Here is a 22,368-nt window from a genome sequence, read left to right as displayed (position 1 = left end):
CAAAGTAGCTGTACCATTTTACATGCCCACCAGCAGTTGTTTCATTTCCTTACCAACACCTGTTATTTTCCTTTTTTAAATTATAGTCATCCTAGTGTTATGATGTGAGATATCATTGTGGTTTTGATTTGTATTTCCCTAATGACCAATGTTAAGCATATTTTTAGTCACTTATTCCCCATTAAATTGTATCTTTTTTAGAGAGCTGTCCATTCAAATTCTTTGCCCATTTTCTAACTGGGTTATTTGTCTTTTTATTGTTAATTAGGAGTTATTTATATATTCTAGATACTAGATCCTTATCAGTAAATGATTTGGAAATATTTCTCCCATTTTATGGGTTCTGTTTTTATTTTCTTGATAATGTCCTTTGAATAACAAAAGTTTTTAATTTTGACAAAGTTCAATTTATTTTTTCTTTGGTTGCTTGTGCTTTAGATGTTGTATCCAAAAATGCAGCATGTGTATAAATAGCTACGCTTTTCACTCTCAAAAGTGTCTTGGCAGAATACAAATTATGTGGACGCTCTGCTAATAACAATCTCAGAGATAGGTAATTAGAGGCTCTCGGACAGGTGAATGAGTAAATACTGATTTATTTTATTCTTGCCTCATGATAGCTAGTGCCATCATCATTTGTCTTTTCCCTAAAGGAAATCTGCCAGCCATTGTAGTTGCCATTTTGTATGCTTATTCAACAAATTTATGTTGAGCTCCAACTAAAGGGGGGAAAATTGAACCAGGAAATTGCGAGGAAAAAATTTTTAAATGCTTTTATTTTTCTTTTGTAAAAGTAATATAAACAATCAGAAATATTAAAAAGGTTTTCTAAAGCTTGTCATCTCATTCTTCAAAGACAATTTTATTTTCATTTAATTCCCCTATACTCTTTGTTCATAGCTACACACATTTTAATAGTTTAGTTATGAAGGAATTTCATATTTTGCTTTTTAAAAACAATATTTTATCATAAGTATTTTTTAATTTTTTTTATTTTCATCTAAGGGAGAGTAAGGGAAAGGAAGCAAATAAAAGGAGAAAATATATGTCTACAAAACATCATTAAGATGAGCAAGTATGGTTTATAAATGGATTTGTACTCTGGTCTGTGAATGTCTTGTAAGTTGGCAAATTGAGTTCAAGAGTATATAATTCTATTCTATAATATTAACATTTTTCCTTTTCTTCCTGATTTATGACTCTGGCTCCACAGATTACTTTCATTTCATTTGGATAATTTCGTTTCTAGCTATTGTCCTTACTGGTCAGTTAAATAGTTGTATCTAGATTAGATTCTCTCTTCTAAGTTGGCAACTAAACAAGAATTTTGACATATAAACTAATTTTCATTAGAATTTATTTCAAGCATAATGTTTTCCCAAAAAGTTAATAATTAATCTATGTTAATAAACACAATAAGTTAAATTTCCATAAGTATTTTTGTAGTATTGTATTAGTTTTTCCTCAAATACGATAGTTCAGCAAGAATACTATTAATCAACCAGATCATTTTGTCCTTTTTGCTGGTTAAGTTCAATTTCTTGAGTTAGTCAAATAATCTTAGATTATGAATTTCACAATGAATTATTTGGATCTTATTATTATCATAATATCTTGCATGATTATTATTCCAATAAATTTAGTTTTTAACCGGATGATTGTCCATCATCAGTTTTTACATTCAAATGCCTCCAACTGGTGAATTAGGTTTTGGTGGAATGCCTTATATGCTACTTATAAAGGATAAAACATCCCTAAATTAAAGCACTAAATTATTCTCTTACATTACCTATCTACAGGTGAACAGCTTCCTTGCCTGAAGAGCTCACAGCCAAAGTTAAAGGTTTGCGTGTGATATGTAGAATCACAGTCCTCCTCCTCAGTCCTAGCTCGGGCTTGACCTATCTCATTCCTTGGTTTTTGGCTCATGTTCAGAACTGAGCTGCTAATGTCATTAAATTTTGCTTCTTCACCTTGATAGATTATTAAGTTTGTGATTAACTTGGCTTATGATCGTATTTCCTGTGGTTCCCATCAGGAACTTTCTGGCAGGCAAAAATTGACAAGCTGACCAAGGACTCTTCTATTGATCCTCCACCAACACCCCTTCCTGGAGTCTGCTCCACATCCCATCATCCAGAGCCTTCTCTCCCTGGCCTCTGTGGGTTTTTTACTGCCCGATTCTCTCCCTCTCCACAGAAACCTTCCTATCCTGCTGCTCAGTCCTTCAGGGTCACATCTTTCATATCTTCCAAGGTGAAAACTTTATTAGTTGAGTAAGCCAGAAGAGATCTCCAGGATTTTCTTTCCAACCCTAGGTTACAGCATCTTAACATTGACTTCCCAAAGTCTCTTTCCTTGTCTTTCTTAGGGAAACCAGAGGAATGATTGTAACCATGAGATTTTAAAGCCAAATATGAAGGGAAAAGGAGATCACAGCAAACTATGGAATCATTTTAGGTCCACTTCACTCTTTGCCAATTATCCCTACCTACAGGTAGGAAATAGTAGTTTTTCCCCCTCCCTTCAATCCATGTGATTAAGTGCTAGCAATGCTATATCCAGGAACAGATCTTAATGTATCCAATGGTAATGATATCACTATGAATACAAATTTGATATTCCATATGTGTATGACTTTTCTTAGACATGTGAGTAACAGCTGTAAGAGAATCAAATCAACAAAAATGATTGTTAAGTGGAGGTAGTAGGATTATGTTTTTGTTTCCTTGAGTTTGAAAAAATTGTATTTTCAAGATGATATTAATAATAATATTTTAAAATAAATATATGAATATGGTGCTTGCAGAAGGAGGGGTGAATGGAGGTGGAAGAGGGCAAGGTGAGATAAATGGTAATGGGAAAATAAAACAAAAGACAAACTATTAAATAAATAAATAAATAAATAAAATATATAACTACATACCTATACAACAAAGATTTTAAAAAATTTTGTTAGTTTAACATACTTCATACAGTTTTGACTATTGGTACTATGACGATATGGAAAATTGGATTCAAAAGGCCTGGTTTTGAAATGCTACTTTTGGAATCTTGTTCCAAACATGGATCAATCACTTAGCTACTCTGGGCTTTATTTTCTATTTCTTCCAAATAATAACTACTTTATTTACTTTGAAGGGATTATTTTTGTAAAAATAACAATAGAATGTATGATTTTTTTAAATTGAAGATCTTGGAGACCCTCTAACATGACATGTTCATTTTCCAGAGAAAGAAAATGAAGCCCAAACAGGTTAAATGGCTTGCTCATAAACGTATGACAACGACTTTGGAACAAAGCCATAAAGTTTATGCACATGTAAAATGCTGTATTTTTTAATCTGATCAGAGAATGAGGAATTGGAAGGGGACTTAGGTGTCCTAGTCAATTATGAACATTGCAGTCATTTCTTATGTATACTATTATCAAATACATAGTTGTGGATCTGCTTTTGCTCGGTATTCCTGCTTAGAAAAACCAATCCTGAGTTTAACTGCTTCTTTCAAGATCGGATAATCTACTATTATTACTTACTTGCCATCTTGGATCAAGATCTATGCTATGTTTTAAGTACATCTTGGCTGAATATTTATAATGGTGGTTTGCCTACTGAAGAAAATCCTACCCATGGCCAAAAGTTCTTTTTGGAAATTTAGTGCTAAAAGCTGTTACACATTATAGCAAGCTCAGCAGTACATTGACAAATAATGCTTGATAGACCAAAAAAGTAGAAAGCTGTATCAAAAATGGCCAGCAGGTCTTTTGTTGGAGTGGGCTATCAGGGTCACATTGAAACTGACAGCGTGGAAGCTGTGGCCAACCCGTGAGTTTTATGACATGAGCTTGTTACATGTACACTTCAGTCTCCTTGATGGTTTTATTGACCTACCTGACATGACTGGAGTGGATCACTAATAATAAACTTCATTTCTGAGCTGCATTTCACAAAGTCTGCTCCCAGGAACACCAGTTCTAAAGGACATCAGTATGCATTTCTTCTGAAAAAGATATTATATTCCATTGCCATATAAGTTTGGGAAAAATTGCATGTTTCCAAAAAATGCAGCCTACATAATGACTCTCTAAGAGGTGGCTATAATATACTTGTATATTCATATAGTGTTTCTCAAACTTATTTGAGTATGCCTTTTTAAAAAAACAATTATTAACATCTCGAGGAGTGCAACCTAAAGCAGGACCTTAGAGTTTAATGGTACACTAGACTGCCATTGTTTGGCGAATGCTATTCTACCATAGTTGAATTTTATAACCTCAGGGATAAAAGCAATATTAAAGATAATCTATTCTTTTCTTTTTTTTATTTGTATTTTTAGAGAGGGGAAGAGAGGGAAAAAGAGAGGGAGAGAAACATCAATGTGTGGTTGCATTTTGCATGCCCCCTACTGGGGACCTGGCCTGCAACCCAGGCATGGGAATCAAACTGACAACCCTTTGGTTCACAGGCTGGCACTCAATCCACTGAGCCACACAGGCTAGGGCTAAAGATAATCTATCATTTTCAATTTCCCAAATGCATACTGGCTGGAACCTAGATTCATTGTATCAGATGTATTTGAACACTAAATTAAAGCAAGATATCATATAGCCAGTCAAATAGGTAACTACTGATTTACTTGATAATTTTACATATTCCATTAAACACCAACAGTTCTACTTCTAAGAATGATTGGTAGGGAAATTATTTTGGTAGAAATTCAAGAATAATGCATTATAGTCATGAGTATAAATAAATAGGAAGTATATAAAATTCTCCATTCCTTCAACAAATATCTAATGAGTGACTTCTGTGTGCCAAACAGTGACATGAACTGAGTTGACCAGCTGGAGTAAGCAGATAATAGAGAGAGAAGGTAAGAGCCTAGTAATGCTAGCTATCATTTGACAATAGTCAACATGTTAGTTATTTCTACTGTATCTTGAATTTTTAGCACACCTCAGAGAGGAAGATAATGTTCTCATTTTAAAGTGAGAAAACTGAGCTTCAGAGATATAAAGTGTTTCTTTTCCCTAGGTCATGCCTATTAAGTGGTAGAACTGAGGCAGGGTAGTAAGAAGCTAGGAAATTCCTTGGCAAGAGGAATGAGGGAAACTAAGACAAATAGTTAAATAAGGCCAAGCAATGAACAGCCTGCTAATAAATCGCAAAATCTTATTTTTCCTAACCAAGGACACTTTGGAGCAGATGGTTTACACCTCTCCTCCCCAACCAGAAAATGAATAGCTTAAATCACCCTAGTCAGGGAGAGAGATAACAGAGACCCAGTTGATGCCATTAGCGCCAGCCAAACCCCAGAATGGATGAAGTCAGGGGTACAAATAAGAAAAAAACCCCAAACAGTTAGAGACAAATGCATGATAAAAGTAAAGCAGCAAAGCTGACCAGAGAATGATCCCAAACTCTCTTATACATTCATTTTAATGCATCAGCATATTAAAGGACACACCTGGAAAGCTGTTGACTATTCTGTTGAGACCCTCCCTTGAGATCTCTCCTAAAACTCCTGCCTTTAGAAAATAGATGAAAGCGCTTAAGACCAAAGACCCAGTGCACTCTCCTTTGAGCACACCCGTGCTCCACTTTCCTTAGGGATACACTTTTGCTTTAAAAAAAAATTGTTTTTTTATTGTACTGATTTTACAGAAAGAGAGAATAGGGAGAGAGAAAGAAATATCAATTTGTTGTTCTACTTATTTATACATTTATTAGTTGATTCTTGTATGTGCCCTGACCAGGGATCAAACCCACACCATTGGCCTACTGAGACAATGCTCTAACCAAATGAGCTTCCTGGCCAGGGCATACTTTACTTTCTCATAATTTTTAAAGGTTCCCAGGAGACTTGCAACCAGGGGAGCAGTGGACAGTGGCAGCTCATCCTGGGCTAATCCCCTGACCCTGTTTCCGAGGACTCTCCTTTAGCAACTGTAACTTTCTTTCCTGAGTCTGCATAGCCAGCGTGGCTCACCTCTGTTACTGTGATTTCCTTTCCTGAGTCTAGGCAGCCCAGTCTAAGCTCACTCCTGTTGCTGTGAGCTTGCCTCTTCTATCTTAAACGTTTCCTTTGTTTCACTGTCCCCAACTTTAATAAATGTACTCTCAAAATCACCTGGACCCAAAATCACCTGGACTCAAAATCTTTCCTGCATGAAGTTAAGAGTCCACACATTCTGGACAGTGCCTTGGTCCCAGGCAGTTCTGCCTCAGTCCCACTCCCTTTCTGCTGACAGAATTAGGATTTGAACATAAGTCACCTGATTCCAAAACTGTCCTCTTTCCGCTAATTATAAGATAGCTTGCTCTTTATTGTGACTCAAAATCTCAGCTTGAGATTGAACAAAGAGTATAATAGTAGTTGAAAAGTGGAACACATTTACATTCGGTTAAAACTTGTCTGGTTGTTTTTCAGAGTTCTGTTTTTGTTTTCTCTTTTATTTTTTCTCTTTCATTTTATCAGCTGTCAGCTCCATGTAGAAAGTTCTGAATCTAAATCTCTAGTTCTGACCCACTTCTAAGCTGTAAACCCACATTTCTCCTCAGATGCTCTACTGTTAACCTGAAATGTGACATGTTTACAATTAAACTTATTTCCCCCTCCAAACTGACTCCTCCTTCTAATTTAATTTTCTTAGTTATTTAGGCTCAAAGTTTGGGGCCGTCTTTGAATCCTCTGTAAAACTAGTGGTTGAAGTCAATGATACCTAATATCCCTTCCAGCTCCAAAATTCTAGTGTTGTTATTCTTGCACCACATATTCAGTAATCTACGTATATTTTTCAGTATCTAACAGAATATATCCTCCTCATCCATTCTTTTGCATCTTTCTAAGCCCATTTTAAGTGTCAACTCTTTCTTTAAATCCTTCATGAGCCTCCCAACTCGACTTCATAGTAATCGCGCTCTCCTTGGGAATCTATAATACTTTTGTTTCTTTCTCAGGGTACATCACAGTACCCTATACACCCGCGTATACCCATCAAGTGTGGTCAGGAGGATGCCTTGAGGGATGTTCAGCAAGAAGTCTGAGCAGGGTGGGGAGGGCACAGACTGGGCATGGGCACAGGTTTGGGAACAGAGGTAAGGAAAGAGAAAGAGGACATGTAGTGTAATTTTGGGTTTTCAGGACCTTCATGGGGTAAGGACGGCAGCCTCCAAAGGGAGGGATGGCAGCTTTCATACAGGGGACTGCTTAAATATAGGAGAGGTGTTCAAACAAGTAAATATCCAAAGGACAACAGGGTCCAGCTTTCTCTCTGTAAAAGAAAGGGGTTATAAACATGCAAGGGAGAAAACTAGAATAAACTGTGATGCTGGATTAGAGGTATTATTGTGAACATATATTTTTGCAATATATATAGTTTGATAAAGATATATAGCAGTAAATATGAGTGGCTATATATGCGTATAGATGCATGGTATTTGTGTATGAATGTATAATGTTCCCTCTCTGCATCCACTAACACAGCCTGAGCAGTGATGCCCCAATAGCAGTGAGCATGTGTAGTGCTTCTAACTACCATTCTCCACTAAAAGGACCAGGACTCCTGGATAAATGGCTGCATCCAGGGCTGGGGCAAGATGAGCCTGGAATATCATATTGTGCCAGAAAGTAACAGAGTGCTCAAAGAACAAGGGAGATGTGTCAAAAGGCCATGGAATAGTATAATGTTAACGTAGAATATGGATGGTGGGTATATGGTATATACAACTGTTACGATAGAGTGAGCGGGCCAGAGGGGAAATAAAGTCAGGGCCCTCACCATTGCAATCTACCAAAGAACTTAATGCAAGAGGTTAAAAGCAAAGGAAGACATGTCTCACCTGCTGACCAGTAATCCTGCGCCTGGTCCCAGAAGGCTGCCAGGCATTCTAAACAACAAGTAGAACTATGACAGTGCAGGAAAGGGGGCGTCCTTGAAAGACTATGTGTGTCATCTCCACTAGCTGGGAAAAGAAAAACCTTGAGACTGTGCATTTATCCCAAGGCCTGGAAAGGGAGAAGGGGAGGGGTCTACGGTGCTCAAAGAAAACTTTGATTAACTGCCTGCCTCCCCTCACATATACAAAATGAAAAAAGAGAGTCTGGAGCAAAATAAGGATTCAGGCTAACAGACCCCCATACCACGTTCGGGTAGTCATGTCTCCCTGGGAAAGCTGGCACCACCTTTACCTGTCAATCAGGAGGTAACTTCTTCACCCGCTTCCCATCAACTATGTAAGTCCTCAGAACTAAGGACTCCTCTTTTGGCTCTTGGCCCTCTTGGTTGGCTCTTTTTCCAACACAGGGGGCCCCTGGCCTGCTGGCCTCTGGCCACCTGGGTGCTGGTCACCCGGCCTCTGGCCACACTGCTTTTGCCACCCTTGCTCTAGCCACCCTTGCTCTAGCCACCCTTGCTCTAGCCACCCTTGCTTTTGCTTTCTCATTCGAACTTAGCACTAATAAACTTTGCTTGCATACTAGTAGGCTTACTGATCTGTAATTCTTTCCTGCGTTGGCAAGAAGAACGAAGTTTCTGCCATAACACAACTCTTTCACATTTTCTGTATTTAAAAAAATGTTTTACAATAAAATATAGTGAAAGAATTTAAAACACACACAAAGACACAGAAACCAGCATAAACGGGGCTCCCACTGATCAAACGGGGCAATTTGAACATCAAAATAAATAATGATATAAACAGATTATAACCCATTAAGTAGAAAACTGAATTCATACTGGCATAAATAAACTGAAAGTTTGATGAGAAACAAAATACTCAGTTTCAAAGAAACTCCCTCACAAAATACTTATTAATTACAAAGCAGAGCCCTGGCCAGGTAGCTCAGTTGGTTAGGGCATCATCCTGACACACCAAGGTTGTAGGTTCAGTGTCCAGTCGAGGCACATGCAGGACTCAACCAATGAACGCATAAATTAGTGGAACAAGACAATGTTTCTCTCTCTCTCTCCAATCATTGAGTTAAAAAAAATACAAAGCCAAAAAAGTAACTTTATAGTGGAGAAGTCTGGCAGACACCACCTTATTAAAATAACCATCAGTAATAAGACAAATCAGTATCAAGTGCCACCTGATAGAAAGCAGTGAGAACACAGCATCATTTTTGTGAGTCCTGTCAAAGACCCCCCCTACCCTGAATCTAATCATGAGTAAACATGAGACAGATGCAAAGAGAAGGCCATTCTAAAAAAACAATTGGTTGGGACTCTACAAAAGTATCAAGGATATAAAAGTCAAGGAAAGACTGAGGAAGTGTCCCAGATTGAAGGCAACTGAAATTATATGACAGGAAAATACAGTGCTTGATTCTGGACTGAATCTTTTCACCATAAAAAATATTATTATTGGGACAATTGTCAAAACATACCGCATAAACATTTTGATTTTTCTAGTTATAATGTGACTGCGTTGTAGAGGGTATTTATTAGTAGGACACACACACACTAACGTATTTGGAGACTATGTGGCACCTGGTCAGCAACTTAAATCTCAAATACTTCCAGAAAAAAAATGTTCTTTGTACTATACTTGCAACATTTTTGTAAGCTTGAGATTGTTTTAAAATAAAAACTAAAAAATTACATTCAAAACGCTGAGTATACTGGAAAAATTCACTTGACTTGGAACCAAGAGGCTGTTTGTCCCAATTTCACCACTGACTCAGTGTGTGATCCTAAGCAAGTGGCTTTACCTCTAGCCCCAAACACTCAGGCTGTAAAAGGAAGAGATAGGCCTACATGGTGCTCTAGAATCATTTCCAAGCCTAACATTCCACCATCTACATTGTGAAAGACTCTCAATCTAAAATAGAACTAAAGGATGTAAAATGGAGAATCTAAGGCATGGGCCCCCAGGAAGTCAAAATTCAAGGACTGAGAGACTTATTTCCTGTAAATGTCTTATTTACAGGCAGCTGATGGTGTTGGACTTTCTTTGATGATGGGGGTTGGTCAGAAGTCGTCTCATCTCAACCTTGGGAAGTTTTGCCAGGGGCCTGAGAGATGACTCAGGTCGGGTTGGCCTTGCAAAGTAGGCTGAACTGAGCTTTATTTGTGTGACTGGGTTGGTTTTGTCTGCTCAGGAATTCTGAAGGCTCTATTCTGTTTGTTTTGTATCTTAACTGGCTCTAACTGAACTCTCCCCTCTTTACATTTTCTGCCCATAAACCTTTCACAAATCCTCAACGGACTTGCCTGTATCATGCTACGGTTTGCTTGTCCCAAACTGCAATTCCCCTGCTATTCCCGAATAAAATCTTTTTTTTTTTTTTAAGCTTGTCTCAGTTTACCTCTTTATTTAAATCAACAGCACCCACAGCACTCCCTGCCTAAATTTTTCCAGGCTCCAGTCGCAGCCTTCAGACGTCCCACTGCCGCCCTCCGAGGATTCTGGCTGGTGATAAAAACAGACAAAAATAGTTGTGGCCATTATCTTCGGACCGCACAGCCTGTGCTCTGGCCTCAGCTCAGGCTACAGGCTACACCATCGCTCCCTCGGCGGTGGAGCAGTTCTGCCTGCCAGAGTGGGCGCTCGATGGCTCGGCGGCCGGTTGGCGCGGCCTCGGATCGAGGCGCGGCGCTGGTCAGGCTCCCAATCGCCGGCTCCTGCAGCTCTGGGGACTCCGCGCTTTCCGGCTCCGCCCCACGGGTTCCCCTCCCGCCCCGCTGACACTCCGTCGCTGCTGCTTGCAAGTCCCCGAGCTAAGTAACCGGTATCGTAGTGGGACTGGGACGAATGCAGAGCCGTGGGGGACCTCTCGAGGGCGAGCAGTTGGGAATCCCGCGAGTGGAGGCGGCTCCGAGCGTGCGGAGTCGGTGTCTTTGCTGCCTGCCGGCTGGGAAGGACAACGCACCGGGGCCTGCACCGTGAGTTGAGCGGTTTGGAGGACCTCGGGGTGGTTGCTGCAGCGAAGTGATTGAGGAAGCTGGGACCCCGGGTGCGGGATCAGGGCCGGTTATTAAGTGTCATGGCCTAAGGGGCCGGAGCCCCCCGAGGAAACTGGGCGCGGGGGCTGCCGAATGGCCAGTTGTGGTCCGTCCTTTCTTCTGGCTTCCAGGAAAGTCTGGTTTCACCCGATCACAACAGGTAGGCGTGGACTCGCCCCGCGGGCAGGAGCCCGGGCTTGCAGTTAAGTCTCTAGGTCGGAGCACGCCCTGCCGAGCGCCGCTCCCGGACCCGCCTTGGCGACGCCCGCGGGGCTCTAAACGCAGCCTCGGGCGAAGTTCTCGGGACCCCCGCGCGCAGCCCTCGAGGTGGGTTTCCAAAAAGGCGGCAGGGGGAAGTGAATATGACTTCTGGTTGGAGGACTATTTCCAGTCCTTCTCGCTAGGAAAGAAAGCCTTTGCTGGAGTGTCATCTGCCTAGTTTGAGGAAACATTTCTTATCCCATTTTCGGTCAGGACAGTGTCATTCCAAGTGGTTATAAAGTCTTTAGAAACTTTATAAAGCGCTTTATACTAATCATAGTCATGTATACGTGTGGTAAGTTAAGATTTTCACAGTTGTCAAGTCAGATAATAGTTGTCAAATGATTTAAGTTCCTTCATTAAAAGTCATAATTATATTTGATGTGCATTCGTTTATTCAAATATTCAGCAGCTTTTATGTGCCTTTAAGGAACTTTCAGCCTAGAGGAGGTTTTGAAAGGAGGAGAAGGATCAGAAGCGGAAGGGTCCTTAGACCTGGGCATTGGATGGTTGGGGAGAAAACTGCCCTGCTTTATTTTCCAAACATTTAGAGAGTAAGTCTTTGAGAAGGCAATTTTAAAGTCTTACATTTTAATACTATCGATTTTTTTCTTTTATAAAATGGGTAAGGAGGCAGAGTTTATAACAGAACAATAACAGTTGTAAAAAGTATAGGAGGTTGGCTTTGTCTTAGAGAGCAGTTATTTTATATAGATAACTATGATGTAGGAAAAGTCTCCTGACCTCACAGGAGACCTAAGTTTTAGCTTAAGCTTCTCCACTACTATGTGAATCTTAGACTGGTTTCTCTTCCTTTCTCTTTATTATTCCATCTGACTTCAGTGACTGGAAACACATAATCCAAAGTACCTTGACTTTTTGTTTAATGACACAAATATGAATATATTCTCTAAGGAAAAAATGTAGGTACTTTTGTCTTTAAGCAGTGCACCTGAATTTCATTCAGCCTTATTTCAAATACAGGGATTGTGGTAGTTTATAATCTTTATGAGCATTTCTTAATTATCTTATGAACAAAGTAAATGATTAAATTCTGGATTTGTTTAAGGCCCTTCCTATTGTAAAATATTTTAATTTTAAATTCTGGTTAACCAGTTCAATAGCATCTGTACTTTAAAAAAAAAAAAGCTTTATTCCGTCTTTTGTGTTTCACTAATTATCTGTAGTATAGTTGAGGGGTTTGAACAGTACTTGAAAAGAACCGTGGTCCTCTTACATAAAAAGCACTTCTGCATTTTAAGGAGACTGCAGAAACTATTATTAAACCTCATTTAAGAAATTAATTAACTGAGACTTAATTGGTGAAGATATGTTTATATCATTTTATTGAATCCTTTGTCTAATTCTAGGGTTAAATTCTTTGGATTAGACCCGAGATCAGCAATTGACACCCTGTGGCTCAAACCCAGTCTGCTGCCAGCTTTTGTAAAGTTTTAGTGGAATACAACCATACTCGTTTAGTGTTGATGGATTTTTATATATTGTTTATGTGACAGACTATGTGGCCCACAAAGCTTAAACCCTCTCTTGGCTCTTCACAGAAAATAATTTGCCCACCCTGAACCAAAACTCTAAACTCTTAATCACTAAGTCTCTTGTAGAAGTATAGGTTAAGTTCAGTTTTAATTTTTAATCTTGCCTTTTCATTATTATGTCAGGTAAACTGTAAGATCCTGTCATTGCGTCCACATCCTAGATGTGTAATGATGCAAGGGCACATAGCTTTTCTGTATGGTTACCTAGTAAAAAGTTTTTCATTTCAGCAAGCCTAGACTTTTGGAAGGCTATAGAGAGGGAAGGATTTTTACATGTTACAAAATCTTAACAGGTTTATAATTTTTAGTTTTAATTTAGATCTGGTGTGGGAAGTTTTTTTCATTTAGTACTTTTTTTACATATCATTCATGGTGTATATCACAAGTAACAGTAAGTTACTTTTACTTAAAACATTTTTTTAAGTGAATTCAGTGATACAGCAATTGATCAAATGATCAGATACAAAATTATTGGAAATGTAACTGTGAACATGAAAGCAAATGTTTATCTGGAGTAGGATACAAATGGGAAACTAGACTCTCTAAACAGATATCCAAACGATTGAAAATGGAGCGTGTATCTTGAGTCATGCTTGGGGTTATTTTTTTAATAATAACTTAAAAGATAATTATTTCTAGAAAAGAAGCATAACTTAGCCATATTAAAGCACCATGTTAATGTCACCTGACTAAGCAATTAGAGCTGGTTGTTTGAGAGAAGAGAGGGAAAACGTATAGGAAATGATAATTCTAAATATCTAAAGTTCATTATATGCTATTTCTAATCTTAAAACCATGGTATAGTTCTAATTTCACTAAATGTTTTATATATGCACTTTTTTAGTAATTTAGTTGTACCTATTATTACCCAGATAAATTTTCTCTATTGGTTAATTACCAATACAAAACAGTTATACAACAGCAGCTATCTGTATTCTCTTCTGTTGCATTTGTGGTTTCTCTGTGTTGAAATATGCATGTTTTTGTGTGTATGTGTAAGTAATAGCTCATTCAATACATTCTTTATGTAAGTAAAATTATCAGAAAATTGAAATTGCCCATTGAAACACCAAAAAAATACTTTTAATTTTTTTGGAAGGAAATATGAAAAGCAAAAAACAAAAATATACATATATGGGTAAAAATCCCTTAATCTTAATTCCAGAGTTCAAAGGGCTCTTAAAAGTCTTTTTCTTAACTCATTTGACAGCAAAACATGACCTGAAATGACATGAAGCTATTCATAGTCATTGTCTAATTCCACCTTTGTGAATGTTTATCTTTTGCTGCAGAAATGTCAATGGGTTTGATTATGGTGCGCTGCCCCACACCCGCTTTGGGGGCGTAATAGATGATGGTACGTTCACTGGGTGGGCCTTGCTGGTGGTAGCCAGAAGGCAGAGTTATAATGGAGTTGTTCCAAGAAGCTATACTTGCAAAGTTAAGAGCCTAGCTGCACACCTGGCAGAGAGTGAAAAGCAGCGTCTGCCAAGAAAACCCCTCAGGTAGGAATCCAGGAAGGTCAGAAATGTAGCCAAATTCTAGGCTAGGTATTCCATAGGGTATGTTGTGAACTAGAAATGAGGACCATAAGGAAAGCCAAAATGTCAGACCATAGTGCACATTAAGGTTGAACCTGTGAATGCTGACCAGGATGTAAGAGCCATGACCAGTTAGAAGGGGGGATTCTAAAGTAGGCAGTGTCTAATGGCTGAACTAGGAAATCCATCCTATGTGGCAGATGGCACGAGGAGCAAATAACAGGGATAGAATTATTTTGAAAAATTGAACAAGGATTCCTGGTCTCTGCTGAGCTGAGGGAATAATGGCATTTTGTATACATTGCTCTTGTATTGATACTAAGTAGTCCACATTACTCTGATTTTTAAAATATCTGTAGTACATAATATTTTGGTCATTACTGAGAACTGCTTGTTCTGAATGCATGTTCCTTCACATTTAATATGGTGCTGTACACCACCTAACTAGAACACAGATAATTCTGGATTATTAGTCATGTCTAAACTAAGAATGAGCAGGCGTTGAGGGAACAAGACTCTTAATATTAGTAACGTTTATGATCTTTGAAAACAATTAGTTGCTATATATTGTTTTGAAAACTCTTTTTTTGTTTGGTTTTTACTTCGTGTTACTAGATTCTTGAGTATACCAAGTAGTGTTATTGCTTAGATGAGGACTTTCAGATGAATGAAGGGGAAGATAAAAGAGGAGTAAAGTTTCTCTTATCTTAAAATATGCCTTCTGGAACTCCTGAATATCCAGAATGAAATCTTTCTTCCCAGGGGGAGGTGGGAGAGTTGATTTGTGGAATTAAGAGTGATAAAAATGGTCAGGCGTAGCCAAACACTGAAGCTGATGTCTCTAGAAGACCCCACACTTTAAAAAAAGCCCAAAAGTATGAGGTACTAAGAGGAGAGTGAAGTGATGAACAACAAATTTAGAAGGGTTAGATGCTTCAGGAATGGCAATAACGCAGTAAATCAGCGATCAGTAACTATGAAGAGGCTGTATGAAGTAGTCGAAGGAACATGGACATTGAAACTGTACAGATGTAGGTCTTTTTTCTTCCACTTAAATAACATCTTGACCTTGGACAAATTTCTTATCGTCATCTGTAAGATGAGGATAATAATATCTAAATTTCAGTATTGTGAGGATTAAATGAGGCAGTGAATTAAAAGATTCTAGTAAATAAACCCTCAAAAAAAATTAGTTCCTTTTCCTATTTGCTGCCTTAGAGTTGGTTCCTACTGTTCAGTTCTCTCCCCAACTCCCAACACTTCCTTGTACCCTTCAGGGGTTTTTGTTTTTGTAATCAGGAAGGAGAATTGCCATAAACGGTTAGACTTCAGTTGGGGGCCCTATTGACAGTCTCCTTCAATGAATTCACATCTGCCATTTTTCTCCTCCCTAACAGTAATCTGCTGTACTTTGGAAAAACAATAGAGGAGGGCAACTTACAATTTTTCATAACTCCTGTTTGTTTCTTATTCCATCCTAATTCTCTGTCCTATAGGATGTGCTACCCATCTGTTCTTGGAGCTGTTTCTGCTGTTCCTGCTGGCTTGTATTATGCAGTGGTGAGAAGTAATATTCTTCTCATTCCTACCAAGTTTGCAGGAAACATTCTTAGGATCTTGGGGCAGACACAATATGTTTTTATCATATTAAAATAAGGCATTAGTGCTATGCCTGGGACACATTACAATTTAAGAGTTTTGTATATGACTTAAGAAACATAAATTAAGTTGATTTTTTTTTAAAAGATTTTATTTATTCTTAGAAGGAAAGGGGGGAGAAAGAGAGGGACAGAAATATAAGTGTATTAGAGAAACATCAATTGTTTGCCTCTCCATGGACTGGCCCCCAACCCAGGGATGTGCCTTGGCTGGGGTCCAACTGGTGACCTTTCACCTTGTGGAACAGCACTCAACCCACTGAGCCACGCTGGTCAGTGCAAATTAAGTTGATATTATGGGAATTTGTATTCAGAATTCCAAAAGTCAATTTTAAAATAGATGGTTCTATATATAAAAATATAAGTATATTTTAAAATATATTTAGCTTGGAAAGGGTGTGATGTGAAACAATTAAAAGTATGAATAACACAAATTTTTACATGTGAACTAATAGATCTTAAATATGTTAGACTAATTAAAACTATATTTTTTAAATTCATATTTGAGGAGAAACTATAAGAGGATTCTATTTAGAAATCTGAATTTTACTTATTTTTTATTTTAGTGTTTATGCTATTACAGTTGTCCTTGCTTTTAATTTTTTTTTTTAATTTTTTTATTCTGTTCAGTTGTGCCAATTACCCCCAGCCCCGATTGTTCTCCCCAACTCCCACCCCCCATTCCCTGCTTCTACAGTCAGGCCCCACCCTGTTGTCCCTGTCCATGGGTCCTTTATACATGTTCTTGACTAGATCCTTCCCCTTCTTTCCCCTGTTACCCCCTCCCCTCCTCTCTCATCACTGTCAGTCTGTTCCTTGTTTCCTTCCTCTGGTTCTGTTTTGTTCATCTGTTTGTTTTGTTCATTAGGTTCCACTTACAGGAGAGATGATATGGTTATTTGTCTTTCACTGCCTGACTTATTTCACTTTGCATTAATACTCTCCAGTTCTGTCCATTTTGTCAGAAAGGGTAGGAGTTCTTTCTGCTAAGTAGTATTCCATTGTATAAATGTACCACAGTTTTTTGGTCTACTTACTTACTGATGGGCACGTAGGCTGTGTGTAGCACTTGGCTATTGTAAATAATGCAGCTATGAACATTGGGGTGCATAGGTTCCTTTGATTTGGTGTTTCTGGATTCTTGGGGTATAATCCCAGCAGTGGGATCACTGGGTCATTAGTTATGAGGAAATTCCATACTGTTTTCCACAGTGGGGGCACCAGTCTGCATTCCTACCAACAGTGCACTAGGGTTCCCTTTTCTCCTCATCCTTGCCAGCACTTCTCGTTCGTTGATTTATTCATGATGGCCATTCTGACCGTGTGTGAGGTGGTATCTCATTGTGGTTTTAATTTGCATCTCTCTGATGGCTAGTGATATTAAGCATCTTTTCATATGTCTATGGGCCATCTTTATGTCCTCCTTGGAGAAGTGTCTATTAAGGTCTTTTGCCCATTTTTTAATTGGATTGTCTTCCTATGTTGAGTTGTATGAGTTCTTTATATATTTTGGAGATCAAACCCTTGTCTAATGTATCATTAGCAAATATGTTCTCCCATACAGTCTGTTCCCTTTTCATTTTGATGATGTTTTCTTTAGCCATGCAGAAGCTTTTTAATTTTAATTTGATATAGTCCCATTTGTTTATTCTTTCCTTTATATTCCTTGCCATAGGAGGTATATCGTGAAAATACTGCTGCGTGGAATATCTGAAACTTTACTGTCTATGTTTTCCCCTAGGATTTTCATGGTGTCACAACTTATATTAAGTCTTTATACCATTTTGAGTTTATTCTGCTGAATGGAATAAATTGGTGGTCTAGTTTCAATTTTTTGCACGTATCTGTCCAGATATCCCAATACCATTTATTGAAGAGGGTATTTTTACCCCATGTTATGCTCTGCCCACTTTGGCAAATATTAATTTACCATAGAGACATGGATTTATTTCTGGGTTCTTTATTCTCTTCCATTGACCTATGTGTCTGTTCTTATGCAAGTACCAGACTGATTTGATTACAGTGGCCTTGTAATATAGTTTGATGTCAGGTATTGTGATCCCTCCTGCATTTTTCTCCTTTCTCAAAATTGCTGAGGCTATTTGGATTCATTTATGGTTCTAAATAAATTTTTGAAATATTTGTTCTAAATCTGTGAAGTATGTCATTGGTATTTTAATAGGGATTGTGTTGAATCTATGGATTGCTTTGGGTAATATGGACATTTTAATGATGTTAATTCTTCCTATCCATGAATACAGTATATGCTTCCATTTATTTGTGCCTTCCTTAATTTCTTTCAGTGTTCTGTAGTTTTCCAAGTACAGGTCTTTTACCTCCTTGGTTAAATTTATTCACGGGTACTTTATTTTTCTTGTTGCTATAGTAAATGAGATTTTTTCCTAGTTTCTGTTTCTGATCATTCATTCTTGGTTTTCAAAAATGCCTTCAATTTCTGAATATTCACTTTGTATCCTGCCATTTTGCCAAATTCACTTATTAGATCAAGTCGTTTTTTGGTGGAGCCTATAGGGTTTTCTATGCAATATAGCTTGTCATCCTCAAACAATGACAGTTTTACTTCCTCCTTTCCAATTTGATGCCTTTTCTTTTTCTTGTCTGATCACTGTGGCTGGAACTTTAGATACTATGTTGAATAAAAGTGGTGAAAGCGGACACCCTTGTCTTGTTCCTGATCTTAGGGGAAAAGCTTTTACTTTTTCCCATTGAGTATAATGCTGGCTGTAGGTTTCTTATATATGGTCTTTATTATGTTGAGGTATGTTCCTTCTATTCCCACTTTGCTGAGTGTTTTTATCATAAATGTGTGCTGTACTTTATCAAATGCTTTTTCATATAATAATACATGATCATGGGGGGTTTTTTGTCTTTCATTTTGTTCATGTGTTGTATTATGTTTATTGATTTGCGAATATTGTACCATTCTTGCATCCCTGGGATGAATCCCACTTGATCATGGTGTATGATCTATTTAATGTATTGCAGGATGCAGTTTACCAGTATTTTGATGAGGATTTTCACATCTGTGCTCATCAGCGATATTGGTCTGTAGTTTTCTTTCTTTGTTGTGTCTGTACTTGGTTTTGGAGTTAGGATAACATTGGCCTCATATAAAGAGTTTGGGAGTCTTCCCTGTTCTTGGATTTTTTGGGATAGTTTGAGAAGGATAGGAGTTAGCTCTTCCCTCAGTGTTTGGTAAAATTTGTCTATGGAGCCAGCCAGTCCAGAGCTTTTGTGTGCCTGGAGTTTTTTGATTACTGCTTCAGTTTCAGGAGCTTTATCAGTATGTTCAGGCTTTCTGCTGCTTCTTGGTTCAGTTTGGGGAGATTATATGTTTCTAGAAATTTGCCTATTAGAATTCTGAATTTTAGATAATCTGTTCCAAAATATAAAATCAGAAATGTCTACTTTTAAGGAGACTTTTTATGTTGACTTGTTCCATATTCCACTTCTAATAAAAATCTTACCATAGTATAAACAAAAAGGAATTAAAAAGTTATTATTATTATTATTTTTACTTACAGTAGTCTTTAGTGACTAGTATTTCAAAAATTGTTCCTAGACTACCAATTTCACAAGATTCCGATCAGGAGAATTAAAAGAGATGGAAGTAGGGGAGAGGTCTGTGGTGAAAACATATTGAAAGATATCACGTGTTCCAAATACATGCCCTCCTGCACACTGCCATATAGCATGTTTGGAGACCCTCTCTCTGTAGGAAAGAAACTGCTAACTTGGCATTACCTGTAAGTGTTTGGATTTGGATCCCCACTCCCTCCCCACCAAACATACCACATTTACTCTCATTCTTTAGCTTTGTTATTCTACAGAATGCTGCCTGGGAAACACTGCTTTACCTATGAGACACTCTCTTAACATGTAAAACTCCTATACTTGTTGTTTTCATAATTAAAATTTTTAAAGACAGATTTTTGAATATGTTAAATGTATCCAGCCATTTCTCTGTGTTGGACTTGCAAGTTTCCACTTGTCACTCTTACAGTGCTATAATCAATACTTGTGCTTCTGATACTTCCCTTTCTCTTTACCATGAATTTTCAAAAGCTGGATACTGTTGTCAGATGGTTTTGATATATTTTTCACTTCTGATACGTTCTGTTTTCCAAGAGTTGAACCTGTTTGTAATGTCACTATAAAACTAACAACTTTTCTAAAACTTCAGTATTGGCTAAAAAAAATTTTATACCTACAGAATTGAGACTCAATGTGTATATAATATTGAACCATTCAGCTAAAACAAATTCTTATTGAGCTTAAATCATTATTGTGCACTTCACATTTAAAATATTAACTGACGATAATTTATTTTTAGGGTTCTTACAGAGAATTGGACTGAAAGTAAGTCATACCAAGTAACAGCATAGGTTGGAATTTTATTGTCATTTTCTTGCTGTTTTCTAATGCACTTTCAGTTGCTATGGGCTTACCTAAAAATTATATCAAGACAAATATTTCTTAGATGAATTATGGGAGAGTAGTGGGGCTACTCTATATTATTTAGTCTCAGCATTTTTATTTATAAATTAATAGTGCTAGTAGGTGCTTTTATGGTGGTAGCGTGAGGAGTAAATGAAAAATTCATTCATCACAGCACCGCAGCCTCCAAAAATTCTGATTCAGCTAGTTTAGGCTCGTCTTTGGTATTTTTAAAGCAGCTAGAGTTGAGAACCACTGGTCTACATTGTTATAGGTCTGCTATCTTGAAATGCTTAGCTTCCTTTGATTTTGACATTTTACCTGCCTCTTCATTATTGTCCCCTTTGCTATTTTCCCAACACTTCCCTTTTAATTTTTTGGCCCTTATCCTTGGAGGAGTTGGGAGATAAAGCCGATTTGTTATTTACTGAAAGATGTAGGGAAAATAGGTAGAGAAAGAGCTCAAATGCTTCTACCCTCCATCCCGTGCCCTGTTTGTTCCACACGTTTTGTTCCTCACGTCTTTATTTTTTTTTTTAATTGAAGTGCCCCGTACATCTTAATGTCAGAAGCACTGTTTTTCCTTTCCGCCACTGTGGAAAGGCTTACTAGAATTAAGGAAAGACCATGAGTTTTGTTGCCAAGAAAAACTGGGTTCATTCTCAGCTCTATTATTTACTAGTATCTTAATTGGTCCTTCATCCGATAATATCTTCCTTACTTTCTTCCTTGCGATGATTAAAGATGATACAAGTTTTTTAAAAAGTTCCTGGCTCAGTGAATAATAGCTACCATTATTATTTTGTGGTTAGGGAGTCAGTTGGGGAAATGAAAGGCATAGCCATAAACTACAGCAGGCTATACATGTGTCCTCGCCATTTGTCATGTTACCAAGATGATCATGGCAAATGGTACTGTGAATTTAAAAGTTAGGAATCTAACAAATTTAGGTTATTAGTTTTTAAGAATTTTGTTTTAAAAGTTTAAATTACTAAAAATTTGGAGACTATAAAAACATTACCCACAATGCTACTACGATGATAATCATTGTTAAGATTTTTGAATCATGATTTGGGATAAAACCAGGAGAATCTCATAGTGTAAGTGATGGATGGTGGCTAGAGAAGCCAAACATTATTTTAAGAAGCATGAATGTAATAATGGAAAAAGTGCTATGTCAGGAGGAGACAGTACAAGAACAGACGACTTGAACATGAAAGGCTTCCTAAAGGAAGTGGTTTTTTTTTTTTAGCTGAATTTTAAAATAGTTCATTGTAGAAAGAAAAAAAGCTAGATATTTCATATTTAAAGATGGGGAAAAAATACAAACTTTAAAAATCTTCAAAGACTTTAAAATTATAAACAATTTGCTTCAATATCCATTTACCCTAAAACTGGTGAAATATAATGGTTGTGTTGGAAAACCAACTTTAGTGTGCCTAGATATATTTAAAGTACGGTAACAAAAAAACCTTATTTTCTTTCTACCAGGGAAGCCCATCTTAGACAACGTCATAAGCATGACACTCCATATAACTTGTGGATTACTATTTTTGTAACCTGTAATTTGCAAAGCCTGAGTCACAGGTCAAAGGGGATCTAGGTCAGCATAAAATGATCCTGCTTTTTTCTAGATTAAAGCTAATTTCGGGAGGGAGAGGGGGAGCTTTGTTTGTTTTTTGAAGGATTTGGATTTAAAGATTTATGTATTTTCTGAAGTGTTAGAGATTCTTGAGAGGGTTTTTTGTGCATATTTTATGTTTTTGAACAAAACGAGAGACTAAAGACTGGAGGCTGAGTTGAAGCTGTTTGAAACCTTTCAGAGAAGTGAAGCCAAAAGAAAAAAAATGTAATTGAAATTGAGACATATTTCAGAACCTTAGGCACTTGATACATGTTAGAATTAGTTCCATTTACTGCCTAGAGTCTTGTTCATTTTGTAAATT

At 37.5% G+C, this 22,368-nt stretch overlaps 2 protein-coding genes across 4 annotated transcripts in view; both read left to right on the top strand.

Annotated features, from left to right (window-relative positions):
- The window catches only part of DTD2 (D-aminoacyl-tRNA deacylase 2), a 59,167-nt gene that overhangs the window by 35,046 nt on the left and 1,753 nt on the right, over positions 1 to 22,368 (top strand). The window lies entirely within an intron of this gene.
- HEATR5A (HEAT repeat containing 5A) overlaps positions 10,662 to 22,368 on the top strand; it is a 111,806-nt gene continuing 100,099 nt past the window's right edge. For all 3 annotated transcript variants that reach the window (XM_054577916.1, XM_054577915.1, XM_054577914.1), the window contains exon 1: positions 10,662 to 10,888. The gene's annotated coding sequence lies outside the window, so the exon portion shown is untranslated. The remainder of the gene's footprint in view (positions 10,889 to 22,368) is intronic.

This window comes from Pteronotus mesoamericanus, unplaced genomic scaffold, assembly GCF_021234165.1.
Source record: "Pteronotus mesoamericanus isolate MK-2021 breed Mesoamerican mustached bat unplaced genomic scaffold, CSHL_Meso_final contig_46, whole genome shotgun sequence".
Lineage (NCBI taxonomy): Eukaryota > Metazoa > Chordata > Mammalia > Chiroptera > Mormoopidae > Pteronotus > Pteronotus mesoamericanus.
The sequence above is the reverse complement of the archived record's forward strand: the minus strand, read 5'-3'. Positions and strand labels throughout refer to the sequence as shown.